The sequence below is a fragment of the Cynara cardunculus genome (genome assembly GCF_001531365.2).
Source record: "Cynara cardunculus var. scolymus isolate 2C chromosome LG 8, CcrdV1, whole genome shotgun sequence".
NCBI classification, from domain to species: domain Eukaryota; kingdom Viridiplantae; phylum Streptophyta; class Magnoliopsida; order Asterales; family Asteraceae; genus Cynara; species Cynara cardunculus.
Window position 1 is genome coordinate 3,273,101 of NC_037535.1, and position 10,180 is coordinate 3,283,280.

Genomic DNA, 10,180 nt, shown 5'->3' on the forward strand with positions numbered 1-10,180 from the left:
TTCTTCTTCTTCTTCTTCTTCTTCTTCTTCTTCTTCTTCTTCTTCTTCTTCTTCTTCTTCTTCTTCTTCTTCTTCTTCTTCTTCTTCTTCACCCTCTTTCCTTCTCCCCCTGGTGGGTTTCACGATTTAGAGCAGAACATCACCGAAAACACTTGGGTTGAAATCATTATTGTAGCAACACCACTTTCATTGTTGAAACCGTCGTAGAAGGAGATCTGGGCTGACATTAGCAGCAACAGCACCACGATCTGATCACAAAGGTTTCTAGTGGGATTCACAATTTAATGACGGTTCCATGATATTTTCTTTCGATGTGTTTTTCTTTTCAAGAGTGTTTCATAATGGCGTAGATGTAAAAACTAACGGTTAAACGTATACAACACATATTTACTCGGTTGACCGAATAATCCACTAGTTAACAAAATAAGCCACATCCAAACAACCGTGTATGACATACTGAATAAGCCATACAGCCTATTCCGCTCATTAAGCAACAACCAAACAACCTTTTACTCGATAAGTGATTGATGATGACTTGGACCTCACCTCACCTTAGCTAGTTAGTCCCGATCCAATATATGCTGATAAACAACTCTTTATTCGCTCGGTAATTTAAGTTGCGTTTGTTTTTCATTTATTTTTCTATATTAATGAAAATTAATTAAAAAATTTATATTTATAATTGGTTCACCAAAACACTATTTTTCACATAAATAAAATTAAGTCAATGGATAGGTCAACAAAAAAGTAGGTGGTTGTCATGGGATTAGTCGGCTTACATAGCGGGTTGGATATCCAGGTTAATAAAAAAAAGGATGATTGAGTAAAATGGTAAATCTGTAATTTAGGTAATTTCACATCCTAAATGAAGAAGAAAATGAAATGAAAGGAAAAAAAATATTTATAAAATTACATGTATACCCAATAATTATATCCCACTATTAAATAAATAATGATATATTTGTAAAGGGTTGGGTTCATGTGAGACCAGTTTGTTTTTGTGATGCCACTTTTTTACACTTGAAACTTAACAACAAAACGTTGTGAAGGTAAAAAAAAGTCAAACCTTTATAGCAAAAACACTGTGAAATTTACTTTCACAACATTTTGCTGTGAAGTTTCAAATGCAAAAAAATGGTCACACGAATCTTACGTGATCCCAAATCTATTTGTAAAATGACATTTTTTTCTCTTACTCAAGAACATGAAAATTTATTTTTATATTAATTCATTTTCTTTCCTTTTCCTTTAACAAATATTATTTACTACTAAATAATGTTAATTAATAAATAATTAATATTTTTCAAATTATTAAAATAATATTATTTTCAATTTATTAATTAATTTTAATTGTAAATTATAATTAGTATTAATTATTTGGAATTATTATTAATTTTAACATGTTATTTTTGGTCAATTTACATTTTTCAACCAATTTATCAGCTAACTTATCAATCAACAATTAGTTTATCAACCATCAACTAGTTTATCAGTTACTCTGACAAAAGTAGCCCAAATCTATGTTCTCATGTGCTTAATCATGCAATTTTGTGCATGTTTGCAAAAATTACGGTTTCATTGATATGTTTGCTATAGGCCCTTAAGTCTAGTTCACAACGTGAAACATTAAGTCGTACTTTAAATATTATAAGATACGTGTATCCATGTGGTGGGAAAAAAAAATCATATATGGTATACATTGTGCACACATTATTTGAAGAGAGGAGGAATGAGAGAGAATATAGTATTAATTAGGAGACAGGAGAAAGACAAAAAATAGTGAAAAATAATATTAAAACCGCAAATTACCCTTGTAATTTATGTCACATTTAACAAATGACAGTCGTTTTGGCAATAATAACAAAATTGACATTTTTGATATGAACCTTTTAATTTAAATTGGTGGCAGTTTGAGGTTAGATCTCACGATCCTCACGAAAATGTCAGGATTTTCTACGAATAGCCCCATATCCAGTAATCAGATATAGTATTACAGGTATTGTTTTGGTTTAGATATACCGAGCAGTGTAACGAATACTTTCGGTTAGATGCGATAAAACGAAATACAATATTTTGCTAGTTAGGTTAGCCTCTTTTGATGTGTCTTTTCAAACATGTGACGGATTTTACCACTTGATCTGTTGTGCTATTTGTTACTGAATGATCAATACCCAACTAAAAACGATGTATTTATATATTTTTATTCATCGTTTTTTACACCCAAAAAAAAAAACATAACAAATAAATGTGTAAATTATGTTTTTCGTCCATATGGTTTGTTAACGATTATTATTCCACATTTGTACTTTTGAAATTCGGTTTTCATCCCTATTATTTATAATTCATTATTATTTTTTTATTAACCTGGATATCCAACCCGTTATACGAGCTGACTAATCGCAGAGCGACCACCTGCTTTGCAGGTAGCCCGGAATCACCGCATTTGAACATTCGTGGCCACAAAGGGATTTTTGTTCCTTTTTTGATTTGAACCTGAGACCTCCAAACACTTTTGATCTTTGGAGTCAAGTTCAAACCAATAAGACACCGTCCTTGTGGTTCATTATTGTTTTTATTCTTACGATATACAATCTATTATTGTTTTAATCCTTACGGTTTAAAATTTATTGTTTTTTCATCCTTCGTCTTTGAAGATAGGCGTTAGGCTCCGGAACTAAAAATAGCAATGAATTGTAAACCAAATGGACAAAAACCCCAATTTCGAAATGAAAGTTGCAATTTTTAACAAACCACAGGAATCGAAAAATATAAGTTGTATATATGCACAATTTACTTGTAATATTAAATTTTAAGTAATATACATCAATAAACTATACTTCGTGCATAAAAAATCGTTTTTAAGAATTTTTGTCAAATATTTTATAATATAGTATAGATTAATAATTATCCATTTTTTTATACGAAAAAAATATTATCAAATTTTAAATTAATTCTTGTAATATATCTAATTAATAATTGCATTTTTGACGTAATATTAACTTCAAAATATATATAATTATGTTGGTTTGTTAACACCCACGACAATTTCAATTTCAACAAACACTCGACCACTTTTGACCCCAACAATTTTCGTATGTATTTTTAGTAAACTACAAATTTGGTCCCTATATTTTATTGAAATGTTTAAAAGTGGAACTTAAAATTTTTAACGAGTCGAGTTTTTATCCATCAAGTATGCATTTTGCTCTAAATGTTGGACTTAACTAGGGATGTAAATGGGACGAGTAATGGACAGGTAACTCATCCCCTGTCTCTCACCCTCGTTTAAGCTGTCCGTTGCCGACCCTCACCCCGACTAATCCCCGGTGGGTTCGGAGGGAAGGGATCTCCGGCGGGTTCGGGGAACCCGTTGAGTACCCATTTAGTACAAAACGATCTATTTTAAAATTAAAATTATAATGAATTGTCATTATATTAATTATCAATACTGAAGATCAAAATATATTTGTCATTTAATAATAAAGGCGAAAGATAATGTGAGAAGGTAAGTTATGGTGATAAACGTAATAAAAGAACTGAATCCTTGATCACTTGTAATCTCATGCCCACCCAAGAGTTGTGTTTTAGAAGGGATTTGATTTGGTGTATCTTGGTGCATCGTATTATGTTGACATTTAATTAGGATTGATACAATGGTAAAGATCTATTATTACGTTTCTTATCATAACTTCTCTTCTCACCAGAACTCAACCCTAATAATGAATGCACACACACACATACATGATTGGAGAAGCGTAAGAATAAATCTCTACCCTTAGATGCACATTAGGATGAGATGCAACGAATCAATCCCCGTATCAAGTGCGAATTATGGGTGAGTTTGAGAATAAAAATGATCAAGGATTCAAATATCTTCTTATACTTCTCATTTTAACTCTCCTTCTCACACAATCCTTCGCTTATATACACACACAAACTATACCATATTTTAAGACCTACTTCCAAATATTTTGAAATCACTAAACCTCATGAACCAAACTTATATTTTAATGTTAAATAAATAATGACTTGTTTTTATTTTTAAGTTAAAATATTAAATATTGTTTTTTAATTTAATCAAAATAACTATAAAATAATAACAAAATAATTTTAAAGTAAGGGGAGTAATAATTACAGTACAAACAATAAAATAATTTTGTTTTTTTTAATTCAAGCAAAATAATTAAACAATAATTTTAAAGTCAATAAATAAAAATAATAATTACATAAACTACTTAGAAGTTAATAAAAATAAAATATTAAATAATATTATATGCATAAGTATTTTTATTTAATTATTTAATAATAAGGGTAAATTATGGATTTGATCCTTGAATAAGGTTTAGGGGCTGTTTACCAAATTTTCTATTAAGTCCTGTATGGATAAATTTGTCTGTCTGGATAAATTTAGCTGTCTGGATAAATTTGGTTTGCTGTTTACTTTTCTATCTGAATCAACAGTCTGAATAACAAAAATGACCAATTTACCCCTGAATATTAACTATGGGCTGTTTAGTATATTGTTGTTCATTTTTTAAACCAAATAATATTTCTGAAAAATAAAATATTTAAATAACAAAAACCCAACCCAAAAGAGCTGCCACCACCAACTTCTCCATCTTCCTCGCGCCTGCAACCTCCACCAACCCCCTCTTCACACCYTTAAAAACCCAACTCTTCCCAACSATGAAATCCTCCCCCACCCCTAGAAAACAACGACGCTCCACTCTCCAATGAACCACAAGTCCCTCTGCCGGCCTCCCGTTCGTCTTCCCCAACTCCTTCACCACCCAGCAACTGCTGCCTTCTGTGCCTCATCTTCATCTTCGTCGCTCAATGGCGGTGTTCCAGATCTTTTTCGATGGCGATGGTGCTTCCAGGTTCCAAATCTGGGTTTTTGATGCATGAAATGGGTTTGAAAACCTTCGATTTAACTCTTTGATGTATGAAATCTTTTTGTTATTCAAAGTTTTTGATTCAAGATYTGGGGTTTTGATTCAGAAGCAATAAACAAGCTTTTGAGAAGGAGCGACTATTGGAGGAGAAAAGAGAGGCGTGGGTTTTGTTGAAGGGTAGGCAGGTCTTTTTGTTGGCTTAACGTGGACAAGGGCTGGTATCCTGCTGTGCGAATAAGCCCATGTCTGGGCGAATAAGCCCGAAGTAAACAGCCTAAAATGGCTGTGCGAATAAGCCCATTTATCGGGTAAGCTCATTAAGCCACAAGTAAACAGGCCCTTAGTATATTTGAAAGTAAGACCTAAAATATGATTGGACGATTTTATCCTCGACTTTAACAGAAAAATTAAACGGAGTTAACAATCAGATCCTACTTTCAGAACAAAATGCATAGCTAAAGTATGAAAATTCAATATCACTAAAGTTTAGGTTCCATTTTTAACAATTCACTAAACCTCAAGGACCAAAATTGTAATGTTCTGTTCATTTCTTTTGACCAAAATGAATTACGTAAAACACATTAAAGCACTTTTTTCGTCTATAAACTTATGAAATTGATGTATTTTAAATGCTTGCAATTAATCATGTTTCAACTACAAATTATTGAAAGTATTTCAACGCATATTTAATAGTAGTATTTAATTTTAGAAGTGTTCGTAATAAATGATAATAATAAAAGTGCAAGGGTAATTTTGTCACTGCATAAATGTATAACATGACGTTCGTCACATGGAATTGAGGAGGCGATTACGACCTTTTGATGGGTTTTATCAAATTTATCTCATATTAGTTATATTATTTTTGTATAATATATCTGTTATGATATGATCGTTGAGATTTGTATAATCCCACATCGTATTGAACAAAAACAACCAACTGATGTAGTTTTAACAATTTAAGTATATGAAATACAATTGGGATGAGAATTCTAAAATACTGATATGTGTGTGTGTATAGGGTTGAGTTCCAGTGATAAAGAAAGTTATGGTGAGAATCGTAAGAATATATATATCCACCATTGGATAATCCTAATTGAATGTCAACACTAATGAGGTACACCGAGATGTACCAGATCAATTTCCTTATAAATGCAATTAATGGGTGGGTATGAGACTAAAACTGATCAAGGGTTCAGATATCTTCTTATATTTTACATCATAGCTTCCTTTTTTCACACTATTCTTCACCTACACACACACACACACACATATATATATATATATGTATATATATATATATGTATATATAGGGTTAGTTTATGGTGAGAATGAGAGATAACATGAGAAGCATAAGAAGGGATCTCCACCATTGTCTTTCCAATTTCTTACATAGCAGGTGATTGATTGACTATAGTTTTTAACTTTATTGGCACTGGAGCGATGCCTTTCAGTTAAATGCATGCATGGCTCAAGTAATATGCCGAATTACCAATCTCCAAAAGGTCTACTGGTCAAATGGTATTCACGATGACCTTTGCATTATCTTAGTTCCATGTTTTTCCTTGTAGTCTTTGTTTGTCTTGGCATGGAGTTCTTAAACTAACCATGAAAAGTTTGTAGGTTTTTTTTCAAGTTATAGCTGCTTTGAACCAACCATTTCCTGGTGGGAGGTTTTATCTGATTGAGTCAATGGAAAATGGAGACCACGGACTCAAGGTTCTTGCTTTTCTAGAGAAATATTTGAAGTTCATTTTTATTGAACTAACCTCAACCAATGATCCCAAAAGTTGTGTGCATTCAGAAACCTGTATCAGATGGTATTTTCTGAAATCGAGTGAAACTTACCAGCAAAATTTTCATTTTGCAATATATGCCTTAATTGTAACTATAATTTTCCAAATTCGTTTATTTGGTTCTTAACTTGTAATTTTATGTTCTTAAGCTGGTTCTGGGAAGTAAGGATCTTATATTTTGTTTCTAAGCATTCAAATTCAAGTTGTTGGAGGTACACAATTACTCCAAACTGAATGTATTTTTTTTATTAACCTGGATATTCAACCTGCTATGCGAGCCGATTAATCCCAGGACGACCACTTGCTTTGCATATAGCCCGGAGTCACCGCATTTGAACCTTCATGGCCACAAGGGGATTTTTATTCCTCATTGGATTTACCTGGGACCTCATGCTACTTTTGACCTTTGGAGTCAAGCTCAAACTAATCAGGCATCACCCTTGTGGTTGAATGCATTTTTTATATGTTCACATATATAAGTGCTTCATATTTTAAAAAAATAGTCAGTCTCTATGACACTTATCTAGCTCTATGGAATCACTTGCCAGCTTACTCGACTTATACTTTGAAATTGTGCAGGTTTGTCGACCCTTTGCATTGAGCTTTTTGAGCTTCGGGACTCAGAGCTTATGTTGGGATAGTTAGAGCACCACAGATTGAACACCTTGTGGTTAAAGACTGTAATTGGGTTAGATTTCATGAGACGAATTGCTTAAAGAATCCTTCTATTGGTAACCATGATGGTCAAATTCCAAATTTTCTCATTTCATTGGGATGTTTGGATGTGCGTTTAAACTCACGATAATCAACTTAAATTCTGGTCTTATTGCTCTTGCAGTGCTTAACTTTGGACTTTATTACTGATATGATTTCATTAAGTTGAAATTAGATATAACAACTATACATAATTTCATAAATAAGTGGGAATTGGGATATCATAAACTGCTCTGCAAATGTGTAAATTGGAAAATATCTTACATTTCATTGAGTATATAGAGGCCGTTTACTAAATACTTACTCGACATGTGCTTGTCGGTAAAATTTAACAATATTGTTTACTTACCGTGTAAGATTTTGGTCCACCAAAACGATATCATATGCAATAAATTACTCCGTAAGCGCTTACTGTGGTAAAAGTCGTTGCCCTCACTTACCGGGTAAGACTCTTGGTCTTTGTCTTGCTCTTACCGGATAAGATTATTAATCCTTACCATATGCATCGGGTGAGGTTGTATGACTTGATAAACGCTTACCCATGTAAGCGTTTGGTAAACAGCTCCTTAAACGCACATTACAAACCAACTTGATGTATGATATTAATTAGTTTGGTCTAATAGTCCAGATACTATTCATTCATTGCAAGTATAAAATAATACATAAACGGATTTTTCTAGTGTCCAGATTTCTTTTTACGTTTCTCATCTTAACTCTTATTTTCAAATGATCACCCATCTCACTAATGATAGGCTCCATAAATATACATTTACTCCATAAATATCTTTTTTAAAGAAAAATTACATTAATTTTTCATTGTTCTTTTGTGAGTAAAAGGTTTATCGACTACGCTGACCGACCCCACATAGAACACGCCTCATATGAACCACATTTGAGGAGATATTTCAGAGCAAACTCAACGAATGAGAGTCGTGGATGCATTCAAGCATGTCTCCTACATCATTTGAACTTGAACCTGGTGTGTATTTGAGCAAAGTTGCTCCGTCCTTTTACCAACTAAGCTACACGTCTGAGGGCTTTATCTTTTACTATTTACAACAAAATAATACCCTTACTCACCCAGCTGCATTGCATGAGTAGGGGTTGGCTCAAATGTTAACCAAGTTTATTGTGTTAACTTTGTTAACCAATCTTGGTCATTGATTCTTACAATAAACGGTTGTAATTTATCATATTAAAATTTTAATTTTTTTTTTAAATCTACAATTTCACAAACATATGTTAACTAAGTGGAAAAGGGTATTTATGTAACTTCCATATCATTAATTGGTAGTTATAGAATCAAAAAAATTCATGATTTTTGTTAATGTAAGAACCATATGAACACATCTATTTATATGAATCATTATGTCAAATATGAACAAATATGACATATATATGAACTTGGACTGCATAGCATTTATGAACACAATATGAACATAATAAGAATAGCTGCTACATAAAAGGAAATAAATAAAAAAACAGATATGAACACAATATGAATAACTTATGAACAATAGTTCATTCATTATGAACACATTCAGGAGCGAGTCAATATTGAGATATGCAACTAATGTACATATGAACATAATATGAACACTTGTGAATAATAGTTCTTTCATTATGAACACATTCAGGAGCGAGCCAATTTTGAGATATGCAACTAGTTTACATATGAACACAATATGAACAACTTGTGAATAATAGTTACTTCATTATGAACACATTCAGGAGCGAGCCAATGTTGAGATATGCAACTAGTGTACATATGTACACAATATGAACACTTGTGAACAATAGTTACTTCATTATGAACAATGAGTTTATCCATAATAACTTAACATTATTACCGGGTCTACTCTACCAATCACAAATTCAAAAACATTATAGATAGAAAAATCAATATTATAAAAAACAAGATCAATAATAAATTAACAAAAATCATGAGATTTTTTGATTTTGTAACTCCCAATTAATGATATGGAGTTACATAAAAAAGAAAATTTCATATTTACCCTTGTCATTAAATTATAAGATGAATATGAACCTATATATAAGATGGTTTGTCATTGGTTGAAAATGGTTAACAAAGTTAACACAATAAACTTAGTTAACATTTGAACCTGACACACACACACACTCACTCACTCTCTCTCTCTCTATATATATATATATATATATATATGCATACATATATATAGGGGCCCATTCAAGGGAGAACTGATTAGTTTATGGTAAATGTGAGATCCAATTTCAACCACAAATCAACGGATAAATTAGAAAATTAATAATTATGGTAGTTTGAGTTAAAATTATAATTAGAGAACATTTTAGGTATTTTTAAAAAACTCATCTCTCTTCTCTCCTCTCTCATCTCTCCGACCTCCAATCTCCGGCCTCCGGTGAACATTAATCCGGCAGGTACCAAGTAATCACAAAGATACACAATGTGATACTCATTGTGATATACTGTGATACCATTGTGATACCAACTCAAACCTTAAAAACAAAGATACACAATGTGATACCCATTGTGATATACTGTGATACCGATTTCATCGGAGGCCGGAGATTGGAGGTCGGAGAGATGAGAGAGGAGATAATAGTTTTTTAAAAATACCTAATATGTTCTCTAATTATAATTTTAACTCAAACTACCATAATTATTAATTTCTTAATTTATCCGTTGATTTGTGGTTGAGATTGGACCTCACAGTTACCACAAACTATTCAGTTCTTATTTAATTTGGCCCATATATATATATATATATATATATA